We start from the raw sequence: 24295 nt of genomic DNA on the forward strand, positions 1-24295 counted from the left end.
ATAAACCAGAAAATTTCCCGGTGCTCATGGATTTAAGCTAGAATCTACACAAGACATATGCTTTTTTTTAATAGACAAAAATAATGCAAAGAAATTTTAAAATGTTTTAAGACTGCATAATTTTTCACTGCAGTTCTTTCCAGATTACTGAGTCATCTACTTTTCATTTTTAGAGAGGATTGAAAGTAACAAACATGATTTCAACCATAAGTCTTTACTAGAATCTTCCCTTCAGGGCAAGTAACGACTCTCATAAAGTATGAACTGATCTACTCTTGCATGATCATTATTCTAGCTGTTTCTGAACTCCCTCCAAGGTTGACAACCCTTTCTAGTAAGGAAACACCTTTTTACTTTCTACAAATTCTTCTCCCTTCGAGTCTAATGGGAGGCAGAGTTCATATACTATTATAGGAACTGAAAATGTCAGATGTTCGAGTTTCAGACTCTTTTGTATTCAGGTTCAAATCAAGCTGAACCAATGAGTAGTTCATGTCCTGATTTTTCCTTCAGGAGCTTGTCACACACACACACACACACACACACACACACACACACACGCACACGCACACGCACATGCGCGCACACACACACGGAAAGTGGAGAACTCATTTGGGGGGAAAATCGAAGACAGGACTTCAAGCTTCTTTTTGTCATGACCTGACTAAGCTCTAGTTTTGGAATCATTTGCACTTTTTCTGATGATGCTCCTATGAGATACAGACTGGACACTTCTTTAAGGCATGTGTATATGTGTGCATATGTGTATGAGTGAATGTATATGTTTGTGTAGAGAATGATGGTGGCAAAATGTATTTTAGTAAAAATAGTGCTTCTATTGCTTTCAAGCAATTGGACAGTCGTGAAGAAAAATGAAAATTGGACATTATTTCTCTCCATTTGACTTCCTGTAGTTTGGTATGGACTGAATTTGAAGTCTGTTACTTTGGTGGTGGGTCAATGGATGGGAGGTGGTCCTTGTCTATCTCAGCTTCATATTTCAGACTCTTACCAGAGGGAAGTGAAGGTTTTTAGACCAACAAATCCCAAAATCAAGAGCTCTTATTACAGTTTCATTTTATTGTTTTATTCTGCATCTGGGTCAATCCCGAGAGAGACAGGAGAAGAAAGGTTGATTGCAGAAAGGCCCTCAAGAGAGTAAACATGCAAATTTTCCACAGTCAAATATTCCACCTTCAGAGAAAAACCTGTCAAATTTCCCATTTTCAAAGAATTCTGTTTCTTATCAATTACTTTATAAGAGTTTTGATCAAGTCGACTATGGAGTGAGTGAGTTCAATCATTAAATTGGACAGTTCTCCTAGAGTGTTGGGTTAATTATCTGTGTTGAGATGCAATTTATATATTGCTTTAGGGATTTGAGAAGTGGCAGAGAAGGTAATGCACTTGCATGAGGTCAATCTGGGTTTGAATATTGGTACCTTTCTTTCATAGTCCCTTTAGGCTTGCCAGGAGCAATCCCTGAGTGCAGAGCTAGGAGTTTGTCTTGAGTTCCTTTTGGAATGACCACAAACCAAATTAAAATCACCCATAAATATTGTCTTAAAGACAGTTATCTTTGGTTGAAAACCTACTATATTAGTGCCACTCTATATAAACAAAAGTTACAGGGATTTTTTGTTTGTCTGTTTTGTTTCGTTTCAAGGATAAATAAAAAAAGCAATTCCTTGTTCCTTGTGGAAATTGAGTGGAAATCCACCACTCCAAATTTGTCTCACTCCCCATGTGTTGTTGTTTGAAGATTTAAGCTCCTTCAGGGCTTGTTTTACTCAATTTTGTTTGTTTCCAGTGTACTTTGCCCAGGGTTGGGCAACTGAATAAGCTTCTTAACTGGTGGATTTAACTGACTATGTTCACTTTTGAGGTGTAAACCTGGGTTTTAGTGGAAAATATTGAGAATAGGCCAGTAGTGAAAATAAAAAAGATTAATAAAGATTAAATAACTTTGATATTTTATGTTTATCTTTTCTCTCTAGGGATGTACATAGTATAAATACAAAATGAACTTCCTTCTATACTTAGACTTGTCCTATATATTATTTAATGTGAACTCATTACTGTGAACCTGAGACTCTAAAATCTTGTATGCTACAGTAAATTATCAATTATTGCAATTTTAAAGTAGCTTCTGGAATTTTCTTCATGTTTGAAGGAACTGTTAGCTTCCTCACATTCAGAATACAGAGGGTTGTAGAGAAGATTTTTGTATTGAAGTCAGGCATTTTTGATGTCTAGTTTTACCTTTGCATAAGAAAGGAGAAAGGTTACTAGAACAACAACAAACGGGGAACATAGCTAATTATAAGTGGGTTGATTTGTAAGTACTTTTATGCTAGTTCAATTTAAATCATCTTGTCAAAAGAAACATGATCTCCTAAAGTCCTTTAAAACATAACTGTTGACATATTATGACAAATCTTTCCAACTATTTTTCCAATTGCTAAAACTGTATTTAAATTTCCAAATCTGGCACTCTGGATGTATTTAAATGATCTGGAAGAATTACCCTTTTCAGATATAGTCATAGGCATTTTGTGAGGGTTTGTATATATGTATTTATCATGACATTATATATTATCAATAATCAAATACTTAAGAATAATGTATTGATTTTTTCAAATGAAAATATATTATGCACATATTTTATATATTGCCAACTTTTCTTGAATCTTGTTTTCATTTTACTACACAAAACTGACCTAGACGCTGCATTTGATTGTCTTATAAAGAATTACTGAAGCATATTTTGTGCTACTCATTATTATCTAGTCTAGTCTTTGCTGTTGAAAACAAAACACTGAATGTGTTTACATGTATAGTTTCCCACAAAAGTGGAAGTTTTTTTATTAATAACTTTTATTTTGACCGAAGTGGATTACAAAACATTTACAGTAGTATTTAGCTACATAGCAACATTGGATGAGGGGCATTCCCATCACCAATGTTGTCCTCTCTCCACCTTTGTTCTTAGCATGCCCCTACTTTGCACCCCCCACCTGGGTTGCTAGTATAAGATGACCCTTCTGTGATTAGCTTGTTGTAGATTGGATATCGATTTTGTTGTATTGACTTTGGATTTGGTGTTTGTCTTATCATCTTTTGTTTCTACTCGATGTTCATACGACTGTTTGATCTTGGTGCATTTCATTATTTCCCCCTCAATTTGTGAGGCAGAAAATCAAGTTATGTGATTTTCTTTAAAGTAAGAAAAACAAAAAAGAAAAAAAAGAAAAAGACCGAAAAAGAGGTGGGAGGCAAAAATTCAAACAAGCAAAAAATGGGAGGAGTCCTAGAGACTATAAGAATCAGTTTAAGAAAAGAAAGGGAAAAAGGAAGGAAAACATAATTATAATACCAAAAGATCAACCCGTCCCCCCAAAATACAAAGCAAAACAAAAATGCTGCATTTGGAATTGCTATGGAAATTGTCACAGTCTTAAACATTTTGACTATGTGACCAAAGTTCTCTCTATAGGACATGTGTTAGTTTTCACCAATGAGCAGATGTAAGCACACTCAGCATTACATACTACTCATCCTTGAGTACTGGTCACATGATATACCTATAGATGGAGTAGGGGGAAGGGTGAGGGGGGGCATTGGTGGTGGGAAGGTTGCACTGGTAAAGAGGGCTGTTCTTTTTTTCTTACAACTGAAGCCCAGCTACAAACATATTTGTAATCATGGTGCTTAAAATAAAGATATTATTAAAAAGAAGAATCGTTAAAAAAAGAAATTAGAGAAATGTATACCTTCAAATGAAATGAGTGATAAGAATTCTTGTGGCTCAAAACCCTTAAATATAAGGAAGAATGGTAAATAATGTTGTTAGGATTTATAGGAGTTAGTATTTGAACTGCTGCAGCCCAGAGTAGCTTGGATATATAGTACTTTGATTGTGAGTATAGTGAGTATAGTGAGTGAAGTCTTCTCTGCCATGAATATGATGATATCTAGTTGGAGTTTGGTTGTTAATTCTGTGCCCCTTCCATTAATTGTGAAATAAGAGAATAATCACAATTTTATAGTCACACATTGATAGTTTAATGATTGCATCAGATTTTTTTCTTTCTGTACCAGGGATGGAACTGTGGGCCTCCCACATATAAGGCACATATTCTAACTTGAGCAGAATTTCATATCTAATCGATATTAGAATTAAGGTATTCTGGTAGATATTATTTATGGATTTCAGCAATAACAGTTGTATAGAGCTTGTGGCTTTGACTACTCTATGCCTAATAAGATGTGATTTATTATTCTGTACTCGGTCATATTTTACACAAGACACACAAAAGACGATGACTTGGAATTCTGCACACAAATGAACTGAGAAACTCATGGTTTTTTGGGTGTGAAGAAGATTATCAATGTATTATGACACCTATTTTAACTTATGACTTATTGGCCTACACAGATTTTGTGGACTAAACATTAAGCAGGAGTAATTACATTTTATTAATAAATAAAGACAGCTGTGCATGTTTCTTTTAATAGCGATATTGCAATAGATCATAGAATGTAGAGTTTTACACATAGATATTTGGAAAGGTCAAGAAGACCTTGTCAGTAGGATCCAGATGAGTTCAAATCCACTATCAGCTCATTCATTCCAGTTGAAAAAAAAAGTTTTGGGTATCTTAATTTTAATGGATATATACAGTTTGATTTAATATAGGTGATTTGGAGAAGACATCAGGAAAGTTATTGTAGCTTTCACTTTGATCTCTTATTTTCTTTTTGTTTTTGGGGTCCCATATTGATGATGCCTGACTAAGGTTGTGGAATAGAATGGACAGAAGATCCCAGATAGGTTGATAATCAAACCTCTGGCCTCGCCTCACCTCACCTGCAAAGCATGTACTCTAATATTTTGAGCCAATCCCAAGTCTTCATTTATAGGTTTCAAGAGAACTTTACACCAGACACTTTTTCATATAAGCTTCAATTTCTTAGAAAGAAATCTTGATAGATTTCCTCATCATTCCATTTTGCACTAATGAGTATTTTCAAAACTGGCTTTAAGTATACTTAAAAATTCCTTTGTGCTTGCAGCTAACTCTCTGTTTTCCAGGCTAAAATCTCCAACTTGTAGACTCTTTCTTTTTTGAACTTTCACTTCTAACTCTAAGATAAATGGTAGTGCTTTGTAGTTGTCAAACATTGCACCAGTGTGAAAGAGAGATCTTTTTCATCACCAAACATGTTTTCAATGCTCAATTCCGGATTTTGGAAATAAAGCTTTTGGCCTGATCTTTGCACTTTGGGAAAGCTAATATTATTGAAATATTTTCTCCTGTTTTCTTTTTACAGCCAAGGATGAACTAAGCAAATGAATATTTTATGACATTGTGCACCTAATATTTTACCAGCTTGTCGAAACAGTGTTCTTTTATCTATTTAGATAGAGATTTCATGTAATAAAGGGAACAACAACAAAAAAAAAGAATACTGTGCTTAGATTAGAAGGGCTAAATCTTCTGGGGAAAAATGTGTGATGTTAGAAGTGTCTGCAGAGATTTGTATCATTTCAGTTTCTACTTGGGGATCAGGCTGACTGAAATGCTATGTTACTTTGTTCATTCTTTGTAACCTTAGTAACTAGCCCCTTAATTTAGATTGTATTCATTTTGACCTAAAAATAAATGATCTATATTTGCATATTTTCTCAGGGCTTTGCTGCTTTATAAGGTGTTTTGAAGTAGTTTATATATCTATATATACATATATAAATATATAGCAAAAATGATCATAAAGCTATGATTGAACATATACAGAGAACCTTGGGCTGTCAATATGGAATTCACAGAATGTAGAGCTTTTATTACTGTTGTGGAAATCTGATCAGCTCATGTATTTATAGGTGTACTAAGCTGTATCTAAAACTGCTGACTTATATGAATAACCTACAAATTAGAAATGAAGACAAGTCTTGGATGATCTTCACGTAGAAGGTAATCATATGAACATAGAGTCCTTGTGAAGAAACCTACATATAATATAATATAATATAATATAATATAATATAATATAATATAATATAATATAATATAATATAATATAATATAATATAATATAATATAATATAATATAATATAATATAATATAATATAATAAATATAATATATTTGGTGCCTAGGGATGTCACAAGGGATAGGGTAACTGGTGGGAAAAAGGTGGGTGGATGCTGCATTGATGACCTGTCATAAATGAATGAGAACAGGGCAGGTTCCATCCAAATCTTTTTGGCTTTCCTTTCTTCCTGTCTTACCACTTGCTTCTGCCAAGTCAGTCTTACTGGGAACTACCTGACTATAGCATTCCTTGCTCAGGCAGTGGATCAAAATCAGATAGTTCTCAGCTTAACATCTCTCTTCTGGTTAAGAACTTCCATATCTCTCACTGTTTCAGCAAAGAACATAAAATTGGCCAACATGACTCTTGAATCTTAGTCTGGAGCAGTTCTCACTCATTCCTATTATGTTGACCAGAAATCAGACTTTCACCAGGACCTCTTAACCTCATCTCTATATGCTCCACTATTACCCCACAATTAACAAATGACCTCTGTCCCCAACTTCTTACCCTGAACTGGACTCTCATGGGCTCTTTGACAGTCAGGATAATCAATGTCCCCTGTCATGGTGGTGTCATCAGGTGCTCTTGGGGTATTATTATTATTATTATTATTATTATTATTATTATTATTATTATTATTATTATTGGTTTTAGGGCCACACCCAGTGAAGCGCAGAGGTTACTACTGGCCATGTGCTCAGAAATCACTCCTGGCTCTGTGAACCATATGAGACTCCAGGGATTAAATTTAGGTTCCTCCTGGGTTAGCTGCGTGCAAGGCAAATGTACTACTGCTGTGCTGTCGCTCCACCCCATGGGATATTATTGCAGGAAAGTTCTAGGGCAAAGACTCAGTAAGTTTGGGAGTATCACTCTACTGCTCTTTCGGAGGTCAGTGGTGAGCAATCCAGTGGGTGTGGAAGCTTGAGATGTTCCTATTTGTGGTTCCAGTAATATAATGTGGGTCTGGATGGGTCCTTGGGACTCTTTATTCTCTGCCAATTGAGTCTTATTTTTTTCTTGCCTTCTTCAGAAGAATTTGACACTGGTGTCAAAATCAGACTTAGGCTAAAAAAGGTGATGGTGATTGCATTTCTGAAAGGCCGAGAATAAGTGAAAAGATAGGTTGAGGATAGGTTTGAAATTGTGTATTTTACCCCAGAGAGCAGATGCCTTTTATGAGTAAAATCATTTTCTGAGTGCTTATACACTTTGATGAGTAATGGGAGGCATGTCACAAATTTGGAATAATCTAATCCAGTATTGACTTGTCCAGAGTCCTATCAATGGAAAGACAATATAATACAAGTTTGATTTATTAAGACAGACATCTAAAGGCTCTAATTTTAGATACTAGTATCTATGTGACATTTATTTCTCATTCTGTCAGTTGAAAATTTGGACATTGATTTCAGTTTTGTATTTATCAATGTAATGAATATTGATTGTCATAAAAATGTCCCATTGACATTTGATAATCCTGGAGTACCTTCTAAATAAAGAAGTAAATTAAGCTTTGTGTAATTCTGTTGTCTGTAGTTTTTTTTCTTGTACTTTCTTCTTTCTCCCTCTCCCCTCTGTTTCTTCCTTTTTGTCTTATCTCGTTCATTTTTCATAACTAAGCACATAGCTACACTCTGAGGTGTATCTGTTGTACAAATTCTGACAAAAGAGGCATGGAGAAGGGTTATAGTCCTCACATCCTCCAATGACCTCATGTTTCTTCTCATCACTTATTGTTTCTTGTGAGATTTTCACAACAGATTACATACATGTGTAAATATGCCTACATGGGTACATTCATCACAGTAGTCTCTATTTGATTTTTACCAAGAAATATTTTGTCATGATCTTCCACTTCCAAGAAAGACTGTCTTAGCATGTGTGACAAGAAAGCCAAACTGTTTTTACATGTGCACAAATATGTATATTATAAATGTAACACATTATATCTGGGTTTTAGATAGCATGCATTTAAAACAGTGTGTCTTCTCAAACTCTGGTATATGTGAAATATTTTCATTCATATGTAAATTGCTTTTCAAATTAAAAATACTCAAATACGTAGACCTCAAATCCATGTTCTTTTCATATTCTTAGGAAAGCCCTCCAAAATCCTTTCTTTGATAAGCTCCATGTTATGTTTTTCTCTGACATTAAATTTATTCATTTGTTGTCTTTTTTTTTTACCTGTATTTATGTTTACATCCATAAAGAGACAGTGGACAGTCCCTTGCCCCCTCTAGTATCTCATATAAATTGGGGCTTTTTAAAGAATCTTTATAAACTTTTCCTTTCTGTATCTTTCATAGTTTTAAACAGTAAGGAGAAAAGAAATAATCCTAGAGATTAATGTGACAAGTAGAGATTGAAAGCTGATGAAAGCTGATGAAACCTTCCAGCCCACTGGAGTGCTCGACACTGATCTGTACATAGCTGTAGAATGACACCCCTAATCAATGTGGGTCTTCATTTTGATAGAATGCCAACATGGCTTGCACCTTTTCCCTGCTGAGCTGAAGAGGCTTGGGTCCTAGTTAATGGCACATTTAGAAAATTGAAGACCTCTGTGGTCTTCCTTATGAGCAAAGAGCAGAATAGCAAGCAGTTTTCATGCAAGGGAACAGCAAGTGTTTGCACTGCAAGCCCGATTTCTTCCCCATTGTTTACTGCTTCTGAAAATATTTTTCTTCCTTAGGTAGTCCTGTCAAAAGATGCAAAAAAGGCTGGACTATTATTTCCACAGGGAACTTGAGAGCCTAACCATAGACCTTATATGACTTTACACTCTTCGTTGTTCGAATCCATGTTTGAAGTAATTAGTTAGTTAAAATTGTTTTAGTGATCCAATGTTTTTTCTGGTCCCAGTACATAACCTCACTGAATTTTATTGTCAAGGATAATTATAATTTTTCATTTTCTAAAACAGGTTAATGGGGAAAGTGTTCAGAAGCCATAAATGTAAAATGGTGACCTAAACAATTTTTAAAAGCCATTGATAAAGTGGAGGCTTTATTCAAGTAGCTTCTATTAAACATAAACTTCTACTCAGAGATCTGAAAGGGAAAGGTACACAATGAGAAATTGATGAGTTTAGTAAGCAAAGTAACCAAGGTTGGAAGTTTTGTGAAGATCAAATGAATGATTTAAATGCTTGATTTTCTTTGCTTTAGTTCTTGTGAACTTTGTTAGATTTGGAGGCTAATTTTGCAGAGTAACATATTTCTAGACATAGAGTGTCCCATAGACATCATTACATTTCGAAAAGAGTTAGATCCTAACCATTTCTAGACATAGAGTTTTGAGCATCCTGAGTGAATACTTACTGTTAAACTAGAAGCAATGCAGGTACTAATATAAGTAGATGAGGAATTAGATTAGTCTTCCTTAAAATTAAAAATTTTACTTAAAATTCAGTAAGTGCGAGAGTTGGCTGAGCATGGCGGCCACCACGATGTCCCTGCTGCGGGCCCTGTGCTCCTGCCCAATCGCACGGCCAGGGAGCTGCCGTGTAAGGTCCCCCCTGTTGCAATGGCCCCCGCCGTGGAAAAAAGCCTTCCACGCCACCCCCACGCTGTCCACCGCCGCCCCCAGCAAGGAGCAGCTCCAGACCTTGCGCCGGAGAACGGGCTACTCCTTTGTCAACTGCAAGAAAGCCCTGGAAGGGTACGGCAGGGACCTCCAGCAGGCAGAGTTGGCTCCACAAGCAGGCCCAGAAGGAGGGCTGGAGCAAAGCTGCGAAACTCAGTGGGAGGAAAGCAAAGGAAGGTCTGATTGGGCTACTGCAGGAAGGAAACAGCCTTGTTAGTAGAGGTAAATTGTGAGACCGATTTTGTTTCCAGAAATTTAAAATTTCAGCAGGTCCAGCAGGTCGCCCTTGGAACCATGTTGTATTGTAGGAGCCTAAAGGAGCAACTCTCCACATACAAGAAAGGCTTCTTAAATTCCTCTGAGCTCTCTGAACTTTCTGCTGGGTCTGAGAGAGAAGGATCGCTTTGCAACCTGGTGCTGGGGAAATACGGGGCGCTGGTGGTCTGTGAGGCAGCCGAGCAGAAAGCCAACCTGGAAGATGTTGGCCGACATCTAGGCCAGCATGTGGTGGGCATGGCCCCTCTCTCGGTTGGCTCCCTGGACGACATGCCTGGGGACGAGTCTGAAACCAAGATGCTGTCCCAGCCATATTTGCTGGACCTTTCCATCATGCTGGGGCCCCAAGGGGTGTCTGTAGGGTGTGCGATTTGAGTGTGGAGAAGGTGAAGAGGCAGCAGGGGCTGAATAGAGACTCGGGCCCACGAGAAAGTGCTTGAACTTAGCTCTGGACATCATTCCATTTCGAAAAGAGTTAGATCCTAAACCTCTTCAAACCCAAAATGTGTTTCTCATTTTTGAGTTTATAAGAAAATTAAAAGCATCATAAATAAAAATATTAAATAAAAAATTCAGTAAGTGCTTTCATAAAAATAACTAGGATTTGCTGGGTACTATTATGCTCAGCCATTAATTCTTTAAGTTACAATAAAATGACTAGTCAGACCAAAGAAATATTAGTACAGTGGGTTTTGCACTTGCCGTGCACAAGGCTTAACCAGGGTTCAATCCCCAACATTCCATATGATCCCCTGAGCACTTCCAGGAGTAATTTAATGCAGAACCAAGAGTAACGACTGAACATCACCTTATATGTGGTTTCTTAATAAAGAAAAATAAAAATAAAGACTAATAAATAAAACAACCGTCTTTCTTAGGGAATTGTCAGATAGAGATCCTGGCTTATTTCTGGGCAGCACACATGATCCCCTGAGAACTTTTAGGAATGATCTCTGAGCACAGAACCAGGAATCATCCCTGCACACTGTTGTGTATGGCCCTCAAACCAGAACAAAACTACTGATATTAATGGACAATCTATTCTTTATTAAGTTTTAATAATCCAGAAACAATTTTACTGTGTTTAAGGGTTATAGACATTTGTAGAATACTGAAGTACATTTATATATGTATATAATTGCTGATATCATGAGAAACGTTAGCTACTGATTTGTACTTGACATTAGCTCTTCATATGATAATGAGACAAATAGGGAAGTACAGACAAGATCACATTAGGGTATCCTATTTTCAAGTTTGGAAATGACTAGTTTGAGTGATGCGATGGTTAGAGCAAGGGTATCTTTCCAATAAGTCAGCTTTAAGAAGAAACATTTTTACTTTAAATAAATGGACCAAGTGAATGTCATTAAAAAATTAAAACCAAATAGGGATCATAATTTATTGATTATTGATTTATTTTTCCTCAGTGTTACCTTTTAGAAATTTTAACCATGTTATTCAAGAAATTAGTTAAAATGTATAAATACACGTTTTAAGAAGTGAAATTTCTGAGGAACCGGAGTCAATTTAGTGTGTTTGTATGTGTGCTTCTATTTAAAATAAAATGTTTGATGCAATCAGAGTAGAGTCTTGATGTTTATAAGTTTTGCAAAACCAAGATTGTTGAATTACAATAATCCAGGTTGTGTTGATGCTTAAATAATTCATGGAAGCACCAGAAATTTATTCTACTCCTATTTGGTTATAATGTCTGTCAATGATTCAGCAAATGAGGTTATAAATATTCATCCATTTTATCACTGGCAACAGCTGAGAATCTCTGAACAGTGAACGCATATCCGGTTCCTTGGAACTGAGGCAAACCCACCAAATTTCCAACTTTATTTCTGTGTTAATTAACAGCACTTTAGGAACTTGGGTGTAATCTAGTCTCAGAAACAGAATTCTTTGTGTTAGAATTTGGGAAAGCTTTTACCCATTTAGTCACAGAATTACAGGTGGAGAGTTTAATTTTCATGAAAAATTTGGTGCAAAAGAAAGATGGCCAATGCTTAAGGAACCATTGAAAAAATATAACCATCCCTTCTCCTCCCACACACCATCAAAAGCAAACAAAATCTCAGTTCTAAACTGTGACCTGAAAGACATGCATAGCCAAATGGGAATAAACTGTAATTCGTGTAAACAAATTGTCCCCTGATGTTGAGGAAAAACTTTTAGTTCTCGTCTAAATCCAGGAATAAATATTTCAGGGTTTTTTTTTTGAAGCAAAATTTAGTCTGAATCTTATCTAGGTAAACAGCACTAAACTTTAAAATATCTAATTTTTAAAAATGTTGAGCACATTATCTATCTAATAGTTGCATTAAAGCTATAACAATAAAATTTAGAGTCCTTTGGTGCTCAGCTGCTAGAATTCATTTGAATAAAAGTTAAATTATTTAACACATCAATTTTTTACTTTTGTCAGAAAAAATTGTATGTGATGAGTGTAGTGAATTTCTATTGATCATATTCCCCTTTAGACCAACAGTTATTTCCTCCCTTTTCAAGGGAACTACATAATCTTTATAGTGCTTTTCTGTAAGAAATTAAAGACTCTTGAAGTAGTTAATAACACATTTATAAAGCTTTCATTTATAAATAATTAATTTTTATTTTATTTTTAATTTTAGTTTATTTTTGCCACACCTGTTTGTGCTCAGGGTTCCTTGCAGTGCTGGGAAATTCCAAATAAGTGAAGATATAAAATATTATTACATAGGTTATATTATATACTAAATTATTATTAAATATCATATAACTAAAATATTAAACTGAAGTAACTATGTGAAAGGTAGGTGCCTAGACACCTATACTACATTTTCTATCTCTTAGCCATTACTTATAAAATTACATTACTTTATCATCACTTTAAATAATTATATAGTCCATGGATTCATTATAGTGATATAAACTTTAATATTTATAACTCTTTAGTAAAGATAAAAGAATATCCACTCAAAAATGATCTTGAATAAACTTTATGGCATTGAATTCTTGAAGTTTAATTAATTCTAGGTTTCACATAATAGTATCATGTATTTTCAGAATTTTTGTTTTGGTTTGCCCTTTTTTGGTCACATCTATTAGCAGATAGGGTTTACTTCTGGTTCTGCACTCAGGCAATACTCAGAATGGGGTACAGGGTTGCATATGAGGTGCCAGGGATTGAACCTGGCTGGCCACATGCAAGGCAAGTGCCTTACTTGCTGTATTATGTCTTTAACTCAGTTATCAGGAATTTTTGATATGTCAATATTGTTCTTTCTATATCAGTGTCTTTTTCCTAGGTATATCCAAGATGAAGGAAACATGGTAGAAGGAACTCGTTAGTGTTTGAGTTAGATGCTGCAGAAATTGAATCACATGATCACCTGTTTTCAGTTGCTCTTATAGCTTATTTGAACCCTCTGAATTTATGTGCTTCATCAAGCAAAGTGTTGCAGAATATTACATATCCTGCCTCTAAGCCAAATGCCCCTTCAAGTATAGACCAGCCTCTCTGTCCTTGCTATCATATTGCAAACAGATGTGGTCATCTTTTGAGTCTTTTGTTATCTTATTGGTGGAAAGTTCTTAGAGTATTTAATGGTTATTTTTCTTAAAATGGTTCATTTAAGGCGGGTGGGTAGAAAAAAATGGTTTATTTAGACCCTAACTGGGATCACAGAATTGTTTCTTCCATCATTGCTGTTTGGAGTGCAGCAATGCCTGGAAGTAATCCTTTTGTTTGAAAAGTGCAAAATTCCATGGGGCACAGAAACAGAGAGACTTTAGTCTTTAGAATATCATGTTTTCTAGAAGGTAAAACAGCAGGTCTCAAACTCAATACAAATGGGAGCATGGGAGTCCATATATTGGTTTGCTTGTGATGCCTTATGAAAATACTAGTTTTGGTGTGTGTGCAGCACCTCATAGATCTAAATATTGGAAGTCAAGGATGAAGTGAGAGCTACTTTGATTTCCTAGAAGATCTCTTGTTGGTTTACAGTTGTCTATCTTTTGGTCCAGTGTTCCCCTAAAAAGGCTGTTTCTGCCTTCTGTGAAGTTCTGGAACATTTGAGGAGGTGGAACAGTAATGCCCACTGTCTCCTTGTTTAGAACTTTGACACTGGAGCTGCAATTTGTGTTTCTATCTGGCAGCTTCATGAAAGGGTTTCATATTGTAGGTCTGCACTAAGATAAATTGGTGCACAAAATTTTGACAATAACAGTCATTTGTCTTTGTAGAGTCTGTTGGAACATCCAAGTTGGAGCCTTTGGTAGGATGCCTAGCACAACATGTTAAAGAAAATGGAATTCCAGGGCAGTGATGTATGTTGATGTTTTTAATAGTAAACAGGGGACAGTTGGCTAGAAAAGTTTGGGAAACTTTGTTCTTGGTCCTTACCAGTTTGCTTTTCTTTGCTACATTCATCTCCCTTTTATCACTGTGTCTCCACATTTCTCCTTTGATAAAGACACCTGACCTTATGGAATTAGAGTGACTCCTGGGTGAACATAATTTCCTCCATAAAGGCCCAATGTCAAAATTCAGCTGCATTCTGAGGAATTAAGATTTAGGACTTTATAGGGTGAAGTGTTTGATATTGGGAGAGATGTATACCATTTATCCCAGAATAACTAAAAAGTTTTTTTTTTATTTTACAAATAATTAGATTCATTACAGTGACCCAGTTGAAAGCCTGTTCCATCAACAGCTGAGGAAAAAGAGAAAGTTGTCTAGAGATTCTCCCCTGAGCCTGAAATCTGCATTTCAGTGCTATCGGTGTTTGGCTATAAAATAGATAAAATAGATGACCTAGTGTCCTCAGAACTTTTGATGTGGGGACAGTTTTTATTTAAATTTACTTAGTAGCATACATGGTGAAAATTACATGAAGTTTTTTTTTTCTTTTTCCAGCACATATATTTTTCTTGTGTTGTGTCCTGTAATTTAGAGAATGTGTACTTGGGTGTGTGTGCATGTGTGTGAGAGAGTGTTGGTATGAGAGAGGGAGAGATATAAGGAATGGGAGAGAAAGAGATAGGGACAGGCTGACAGACTTTTTCTAGGTTGAATATGTACAGTCTGGCAGTGCCTTGATGTCCCAGCTCTTCTAATAGGATCCTGTTGAGAACATATGGTACTTCATGGAATTTGTTGACCAGAGAAGCTGCGAGTGCCATGACCTCTCATTGCTGGTACCACTTACAGCTCCCATTGAGATGATCTGGATTGTGGCAACTGAAACCCGCAGAGATTCAATCATCATGTGACAAATATCCTACTATCCTTTTATAGAACATTCTGGGCAGGCAGTTCTGGTTACTTCCTAACTTACTTTTCTTCCTGCTGGCCTATTTCACAGCTTTCCCCAAAATGTCTGTTTTCTGATCCTTTAAGTTGTGTTTATGAACGATAATGTCTCCTGTTTCAACAGCTTTTTTTTAGGGTTGTAAAGATGATGTGCAATGCTTCCATTTCTCACAAAACCATGAATCTTTGACTAGAGAGATAACCCCAGGAAGAAAATAATTTACCCACAAGCCTCTCCTTATCCCTTCTTTATAAAGTGCATTTTGTCATTAATTGTTTGATCAGTCAATACTTTTCAAAAGATGTTTTCTTTTTCATATAAAGTGCATGCAGGAATTCATGAGTAAAAGAGACAAGTTAGGGGCTAGAGAGATAGCATGGAGATAGGGTGTTTGCCTTATGCATGCAGAAGAACGGTGGTTTGAATCCCAGCATCTCATATGGTCCCTTAGCCTGCAGGAGCAATTTCTGAGCATAGAGCCAGGAGTAACCCCTGAGTGCTGCTGGGTTTGACCCAAAAATAAAAAATAAAAAATGAAAAGGAAAAGAGGCAAGTTAGAAGAAGGCATATGTATCTGATTATTATTTTTGTTTGCTTTCTATCCACACCTGAGAGCGTTCAGCGTTCACTTCTATCTTTGTCACTGATCACTTCTTGCTGGATTCAGGAGACCAGTACTGGGGATCAAACCCAAGTTGACTTCTCTCAAGGCAAGGTTCTGACCTTCTGTATATCCTCCTGGTCCCTATTTTCTTTTTGTAGCTGTGTAGGGAGAGGTCTGCCATCACCGTAAGTCACTTCCACTCCCTTTGTCACGGCATCTTCTGGGAATGATGAAGATAAAGCCTGTCCAACTAATTGAGAATTGTAAGGATCAAGTGAAATAATGTCAAGGAAAGTGCTTTGTAAACTGTCAGGCACTAGACAAATAAAAGAGATCAATGCACATAGAGAAATGTGAGATTATACTGGAGGTATTAAAGGCTTATAATAACTTGCGTTCATTTCTCAAACATCTCTGTTCACATTAATCACTATGTCTTTATAATAATGGAATTCTGCAAATCCTGATCTGAAGTTGAAATATTCAGAGATTTTTAGAGTTTAAAGAGTGGGTTTTAATGATCACATTGAAAGTCTGTGTTGAGAAAGGCAAGGGCTGGAAGGCTATTTCTTTTTACACATTTGATTTAGTTGAAAATAAAAGAAAAAAAGCCAATTTAATGATTGTCTTTTACTTCTTTTCTGAAAAGCAGTTATTAAAATTGTGTGTAATTTTACCTTGGTCAGAATCTTTTGATGTACCAAGAATTTCCTAGGGAAGGGAAAGAAATCTATTTGATCTTATTTCCCCAGTGACAAAGTTAGTGTCTGGAACTCACTAGTTTTTTGTCAACTAAATTAATGAACAGGGAATATTTTTTTCCATTAGGACATATTTGCATTGATTTCCTAACATAAAATAAAAGTTTAACACCTCAATCCTGACTGTTCCCTTTATTTTTAAATCACACTTCTTATCTTGAAGATGAATGTGCATTAGATATCTGTGAGTTAAATGTGTTTTTAATTTTAAATTTTTGTTTTTAATTTTAGTCATTATTATGTAACATTGAAATTTAGCATGTTAAAATCTTTGTGCATTAAAGGAGCTTTTGGGATTTCATATTGTTGCACAAAAGTTTTCTGCAATGTTTTTATTTTGTAAAATACAAATCCTTTTCCCATTTTTAAAATAAGAGTTCCTCTTCCTACTATTTTGGTTCTTATGATTTTATTTGACAACTTGCGACACCTCAAAGGCAAATATTCTTATAAGACACATGTTAATATGATTTTTATTTTCACTTTAAATATATCTATCAAAATTGCCTGGAAATTTGGGTGATTTGATGATAACTAAGTGATGTGTTATCTTTATTCAAATTTCTACCAGAGCCACTTAAGTGCTTACTAATATACAAAATTTTGTCTTGATAAAAATAAAGAGGACAGTAAAATAATGAGAGTAAATAAAAACATTTTATATAATTAAAAAACAGTGGCTACTCTTTTTAGTCAGATGTATATAGTTGGGCCAGAATGATATAGCACAGTGGGGAGGGACTTTGCCTTCAGTGGCAGAACTGGGTCCCCTAACACCTCCAGGAGTGGTCCCTGAGTTCAGAGCAAGGACTAATTCCTGAGAACAGCTGGGCATGGTCTAAAAACCAAAACTAAAAAAATGGGGATCATTGGTGGTGGGAATATTGCACTTGATGAAGGGGGTGTTCCTTTTATGACTAAAACCCAACCACAAACCTATTTGTAAACATGGTGCTTAATTATTAAAAATAAAAATAAAAAACCCAACAACCCTAAAGCTAAGGAAAGAAGAGATTCAGCATATATTGTTTTATTATTTGCATAATGTTAAGGACTCAATTTGAAAAAAAAAACATTTGGGGGTTGGGTTTGTGGTTATATGATTGTAAAATTTGTGTTTTCCCCTTTTGGCAGAAAAGAATGGTCCAGCTAGATTAGTGGTTTTCAAAATTGTGTGTGTGGCAGATTAACCTGGTAAGCATGTTTGCACAGATTGCTGGGCCAAATCCTTCAATGTTAATGCTAATTCTGTCCATTTGGGGAGAAATCTGAAAATTTGCATTTTTTTTTAACCAAATGCTTGGCTTTGCTTCCCATACCTGGAGAACTCATGGTATTGTCTAGAGCATCATCTTTCAAACTCTTCTTCATTACCCAGTTAGTGAGTTTGGGAATGTTTTGCTGTAATCACCTCCTAGGACTTGAGTGACGTTTTTCCTTATGAAAGACACATTGAGATGTTGCTTTAAAATCTCCTCTTGAACCTTCTTTCTCCTATTTCCCAAATGTAAATGTGCTTGATTACAAAACCTTTATTTTTATTTTTTTTACTTAGCAGCCATTAATTTTTTGAGAGGCGTATTCTATTGTACCTGATTTGAAAAGTAGTCCTTAGAATAAAACAGATAAGCTTTACAGTGTCAAGGTAGAAGATCGAGGTTCTACATTTCCTGGTAAGTCAGGGCAATGAAGTTTATCTCCCCAATTTTTAAATGAATATGATAGAAATGAGTTTCCTAATGTGGAAAAGAATATAAAGGAATTGTTAAATAAAGAATGTTAAGTGTCTTCAGAGATGGGAAAATAAATGAAACACAAGCTGCATTCAATCAAATTCCAGGTTTATTTCAAGGTTTGTAATTACAAAGTTCCAGCTGAAATAGATTGTCTAGTTTTTGTGTCATAGTAAAGTAATTTTCATAGAAATAGGCATTAATTGTTTACTGTTTGAATATTGTGACAAATGCCGAGCTTGATGCAAAGCAATGAGTGTTTGAAATGATCCGTACTTGAGCCTATAAAGCACCAGGTGACCTGCTCTGAGAAGGTCAGTTTTCACTATGCTAAGAGAAACACTTGGTATTCATACCTAAAGTCCTCAGATTTACCAGAACAAAGCTTTTTTCTAGTGCAATGAAAAAATTCTACATTTGTTTCTGATGCCATATCCTAGATTAATTTCCTAAGCAACAATATGTTTGCAAACATCTGATCCTTTGTATGCATATTATAGTAATCACCTGCAGAATATATTTTTACCCACTGTATTTTAAACTAGTGTCAAATAATGTAATTCGCCAAAAGGGCTTAGAGATTTTCTACAAAAGTATAAAGTAAATAAAGTGGAAAATGTTGAAGTTTAGCAAGACATAACTATTTTATCATCTAATTATTTATCTTTTGGTGGTTTGGACATATTCTTGTCTCTCGAATCAGGAGTAACTCTTAAAGATGCTAGGTACAGGGCCATGTTTTATGTAGAGGATTGAATTGGGAATCAGAATTTTTCAAAGCAAACACCTTATTCATATAATATCTCTTGGACTCTATTTTTTAAAATGTTTTAGAATTTTTGCATCAGAAGTAAATATATTATTTTCATGTGCATCTACAAGGGAAAAATAAACCATATGTCATAAATTTTTGTTATAGTTTAGGTAATATGCTCACAATAATGCTTAAATGTATCATATTGGTGGGCAAAGTTACTGGATACTGTAACCACCAAAATGCCCAGTACTCTCCACCAGTGTCTTCAGAAAATCTAGTGTTTTATATTGTGATAAGGTTTTTCCTGCCATAACCCACTCCGCAACTTTGAGCTGGCAATCCTAATGATCCAGGCAAAGGGGGATTTAAATATGCCAGAGAAAGTGCTCTGTGGCTGAGGCTATTACCTTCCTGTAGAATAAAGATGGTAAGGGGGAAAAACAGAATTTGAACCAGTTTGGCCTCTCAAACCTACACATTGCAATTCTTCTCCCTCTGTACCAAATACAAAAGCCTGGATTGATAATGTATCTGGAATACATATTGGAATTTTGAAGGCAGAAAAAAATGATCCTCTTTGACTGAATCATGAAACATTTATATAAGGGCTAAACCCAAGTGATTAGCTGTTATAACTGTTTTCTTAAATGCCATCGCATAACTAACTACAAAAGTTTGTTGGGAAAACACTTTAAATGGGAAAAGTACAGTATGTGGCTTTTTAGAAACTACCTATTTAGACAAATTTGACAGTTGGTGTGTACAGACAAATCAAAATAAAATATTTTGAGCTTATAATTGTGTCACTTCTTGACTAATACCATTAAGGCACTCTTTTTGTTTGTTTATATTTGAAGCTTTCCCTAAGCAGTGTTCAGAGTTACTCCAGGCTCTGAACTTTGGTATCACTCCTGACAGAGCTTGGGGGAATGTTTGTGATGCTGAAGATCAAACTGGGGGTAGCCATGTGCAAGGCAAATACCCTAACACAGGTACTATGTCTCATTGTGCATAAATGTACAAATATCTCATACTATTGTGCATAAATGTACAAAACAAAATGAGGATAAATGACAAATGTTCACATAATTAGGAATTATATGTGTATAATAAAAAGTCATTTAATGTCTTATATTTTCCTTTTCCTGTTGATATCTTATAGATAAATTCATTTTAGTCCTCTTGTTCATCCATTATAAATGAAAAAACTGTAAGATGATGGTGGAAATAGTGTTTGAAAAATAGGAGCCTTGCAAACTGTAGATGCTTCTGCCAACAATGAAATTGAAGTTAAATTCAGTGTAAGATTCAGATGTGATAAAGGGAAGCAGCCTAATCTTTCAGAGCAAATGATAAGAAATCTAGGAACTTTAAGTACTAAAGTGATTTTCTGAATCTGTAGCATAAATGTAATCAGTCTTAACTGGTACTTACCTAGTTGTCTCCACTCTATTTTAGAGATTGCTCCTTATTTGCTGCTCTGTTCTCTACTCCACTGGCTAGGGAAGAATCAGATGTAACTATTTTGAAGCTTCTAAATGGTTTCTCATTCACAGTTCTTCATGGAAACTCTGTCCTTGGTCAAAGTGTTGGAACAGGACCTGGAATCAGGTGCTTGCCTTGCATGTAGCCAACCTGGGTTTAGTCCCTGGCATCCCTTATAGCCTCCTGAGCCTGCCAGGAGTATTTCCTGAGCATAGAATCAGGAATAACCCCTGAACACTGCAGAGTGTGGCACACACACACACACACACACACACACACACACACACACACACACACGCACACACACACACACACACACAACGTTGAACATTTTCATCTAGTCTTTGCTCCTGGAATGTCCTAGCTGAGGTCATCCAGGAAATAGAGCACAACATCTGTTTCAGACCATTTGGCCCTGGATGTTACTATAGAAACATCCCCCACTCAGACCCATACCTGTTCACCGTGGAGGTATTCAGTTTGGCATCATGGTTGTTCATTTCCCTCACTTGGGCTTATATTTATGTTTGAAAGTGAAGTCAATGGATCTGACATAAGTGACTCTTTTTCATCTAGTTCTATTATTCATTGTTGAGTCGATTCTGAATTTTCTCTGTAAGCTTCTGTAAATGCACATTTGGTGAGCTTTAAAGGGTCTATGATTTCTCATGGCTGGGATTGGAATAGTGGGGGAAGGTTTATAAATCCAATTTAGAGGCATCTTTATACTTTGATATTAGGACTAATCTAGCCACCCAATGTAAAATAGAGAGAATAATAAGTAATGATAGTGCTAAAAAGTTTTTTTTGAGTTGAGCATTCTCTCTAGGGACTTATACCTAGAATTCAGAAATAGTACAAGATATTGATTAAACTATTATAATATTAGGCTACTATTAGGTTATTACAATGAACTATTACAATGACTATGTTACTATTATTCTGTATGATAGTAATAAATTAATAATATAATTTATAATAATAAATTACTATATTTAATAATTACTATATAAATTATTATATATAATGACAACTATTTTATAAGATATACATAATAGCAATATAATATGTATTACATAGTATTGTAAAGGCTGGGGCATGCTCAGTGGCAAATTTTTCTAATTGTAGATTTCTTTTAATTGCGGAATCTCCCATTTTGATTGATCAAAACAAGGTTTGGGGTGGGAAGGAGAAATCCTGTGAACTTTTCTTTGGAATTTATATTTATGTCAGAAAAAAAAACAGATTGGGGCTGGAGAGATAGCATGGGGGTAGGGTGTTTGCCTTGTATGCAGAAGACGGTGGTTTGAATCCTGGCTTCCCATATGGTCCTCCAAGCCTGCCAGGATCTATATAAGCCCTGAGTGCTGCCAGGTGTGACCAAAAACCAAAAATAGAAAGAAAAAAACCCATAATAACCTAAGAAATTCACTTGTGTTAAATGAAAGGGAAGCACTTTTAAGTGCAAACATAGCTTAGAATACCATGTGTTTTTCTGCTAGAAATATTCCCTGTAGCTCATCTTTTAACAGATAGTAATTTGAAATCCTTTTAGTTAAAATTTCTTGACAATGAATTAGAAAAGTTAGAGCCCTTGGATTTATTGTCCACTAAATAGAAGAGGATCTAGCAATGCCTGGTTTACTCTTTCTGCTTATTTCTTATTAGCACTCACCAGGATTTCTTTGCCTGCTTAAAAAACAGAAAGGTAAAGCAAATGTTAGACATTTTGTATTTATTTCTTACTAAGATAGAAGAAGATTTATTGCTGTATTGTTTTTCTATGCAGCAATATTTATTGTGATAGCAATTTTTATTGCTATATTTTTCTCCTTATATTTATATTTGATCAGTGAAAAACTAGATGATTTCTTTTCCTGAATTTAAAAGCAAAAAGGTAAAATGGAGAAGAGGGTGAGATTTTAAAATTGAGGCTGGACAAATGTAAGGAAAGGTCAAACTGAATGTCCTCAATTTGCTCCATAAAATAAAGATGGGGTTTTCTTCTGGGACTGAGCTGCTATCAGTAGTTCATTTGGTTTTAACATACACATTTCAGGATTGCTGTGGGCAGGTAGAAAACAATGCTAACACATCTGTAAGGGCTCTTCACCAAATATAGTGAATTTGTATGGGAAGGAAGAATGCTCATTTTCATTATTATCAAGGACAAGAGAAAAGAGAAAGTTAGAAGGGAGAGGTAGTTTATGAAATATGAGAAATCACATATATGACTTTGCCCACTCTCTGTGAAAAAATGGAATTGAGTTTAGTATGTTGGACAGCCTGAAATTGCAACTACTACAAAATTTGAAAACGTCTCCGACCTGAGGCTTTCTGTATGTCTTCATATATTGGAGTCAAGGTGGATGCTGTTTACCCTTTACTCTCTTTCTCATGTGCTTTTTAATATGTAGTGGGTATTGCTAAAACCCATAAACACAGGGAAGGAGGACCAGAGCTCACCAAGCATGCCTCACACAACCCACCCAGAATTTCAGGTTTCCTTTGGAAGAGTGATAGTGTAGATCTTCTTAAAAAGGAGAGGATCTTGAATCAATACAGCAAAGTGCAGACTTTCTAAGGACACCCCTTTCTTTTGCCTTCAGTGTTGTTAGTTTATAGTTTTGCACATTTATAAAAATGAAGTCTGACTTCTTGCAGAAGCAAATTAAAGCATATAGTTTGCTTTTATATTTTTTCCCTAAGTAGCTAGTGAATCAGATTTTATAAGATGGAAAGGGTATACTTTTACAGCAGGACTGTTGAGATGGAGTTCCAGAAATAAGTCCCTCAGGGTAAAGCCACAGTGCTGCTAGCTTTAAATATAATTGGACACCCAAATGAAACCAACCTCAAATCATCTGTATGTCTTACAAATAGGGTTTATTATGTCCTTTTAGTCCTTTTAAGGGCTTATGAAGATTTATGCCAGTAGTTAGCTGCTTTGTTCGAGCTACAGAGAATATTTAATAGTCTTTTTTTTATCAGGATTAATGAGTAGAAATATCTCAATAAATGAAATTCTTTAGTATGTACATTGTAGTCATTTGATATTCTCTTTATACACTTGCAACAACGTCAGTAGTAGGAACCACTTTTTGATATGTGCACTTGCATTTCTTAGATTTCATGTATTTCAGACATTTTCCGATGTTCATTAGAACTTTATATAATGAATGAGTGTGAATAGTTTTTTTCTAATCTCAAAATGTTCAGCAATAATGCAGCAAAGACATATAGGTTATAAACGGTTTAACATATAACATTATCAAGGGTAGAGCACATTTAATCACCAATTACTTTGTGAATATTTCTTTCTGTGCTTAAATTCAAGAGAGACCAGGCTTGGTACATCAGAACCAAGAGGAAATTTGGTTTAGGTCAATGAGCTAGTAATGATGAAATTACTTTTGGAGTATATAAAGTTTGCAGCAATGCTGCTTTGACAATTGAGGATAGTGTAGTATTTTGTCTGTGGCATTTCCTGGAGTGGGAACTGAAGAAGATTTCCTTGGGAAAGCATGTGTGCCAGCCAACAATCCAGGTAGAATTGACCAAGTGGAGCTGGATTAGGAGGGAGCCTTCCACGAAGAAGACACAACAACTGTGTTGCTTATGATTTCTCAACAAGTTTTGTTCTTGAAGGAAATGAAGAGAGACTGCCCTTTAGGTTCAGGTGA

The 24295-nt window shown here is 35.4% G+C and overlaps 1 protein-coding gene and 1 pseudogene across 1 annotated transcript in view; both read left to right on the forward strand.

The window, feature by feature from the left end:
• Nucleotides 1–24295, forward strand: part of GPC6 (glypican 6) — a 1177499-nt gene that overhangs the window by 22446 nt on the left and 1130758 nt on the right. The gene's annotated exons all lie outside the window — the stretch shown is intronic.
• LOC126016162 (elongation factor Ts, mitochondrial-like) lies at nucleotides 9531–10378 on the forward strand (annotated as a pseudogene).

The sequence above is a fragment of the Suncus etruscus genome, chromosome 8 (assembly GCF_024139225.1).
Source record: "Suncus etruscus isolate mSunEtr1 chromosome 8, mSunEtr1.pri.cur, whole genome shotgun sequence".
NCBI classification, from domain to species: domain Eukaryota; kingdom Metazoa; phylum Chordata; class Mammalia; order Eulipotyphla; family Soricidae; genus Suncus; species Suncus etruscus.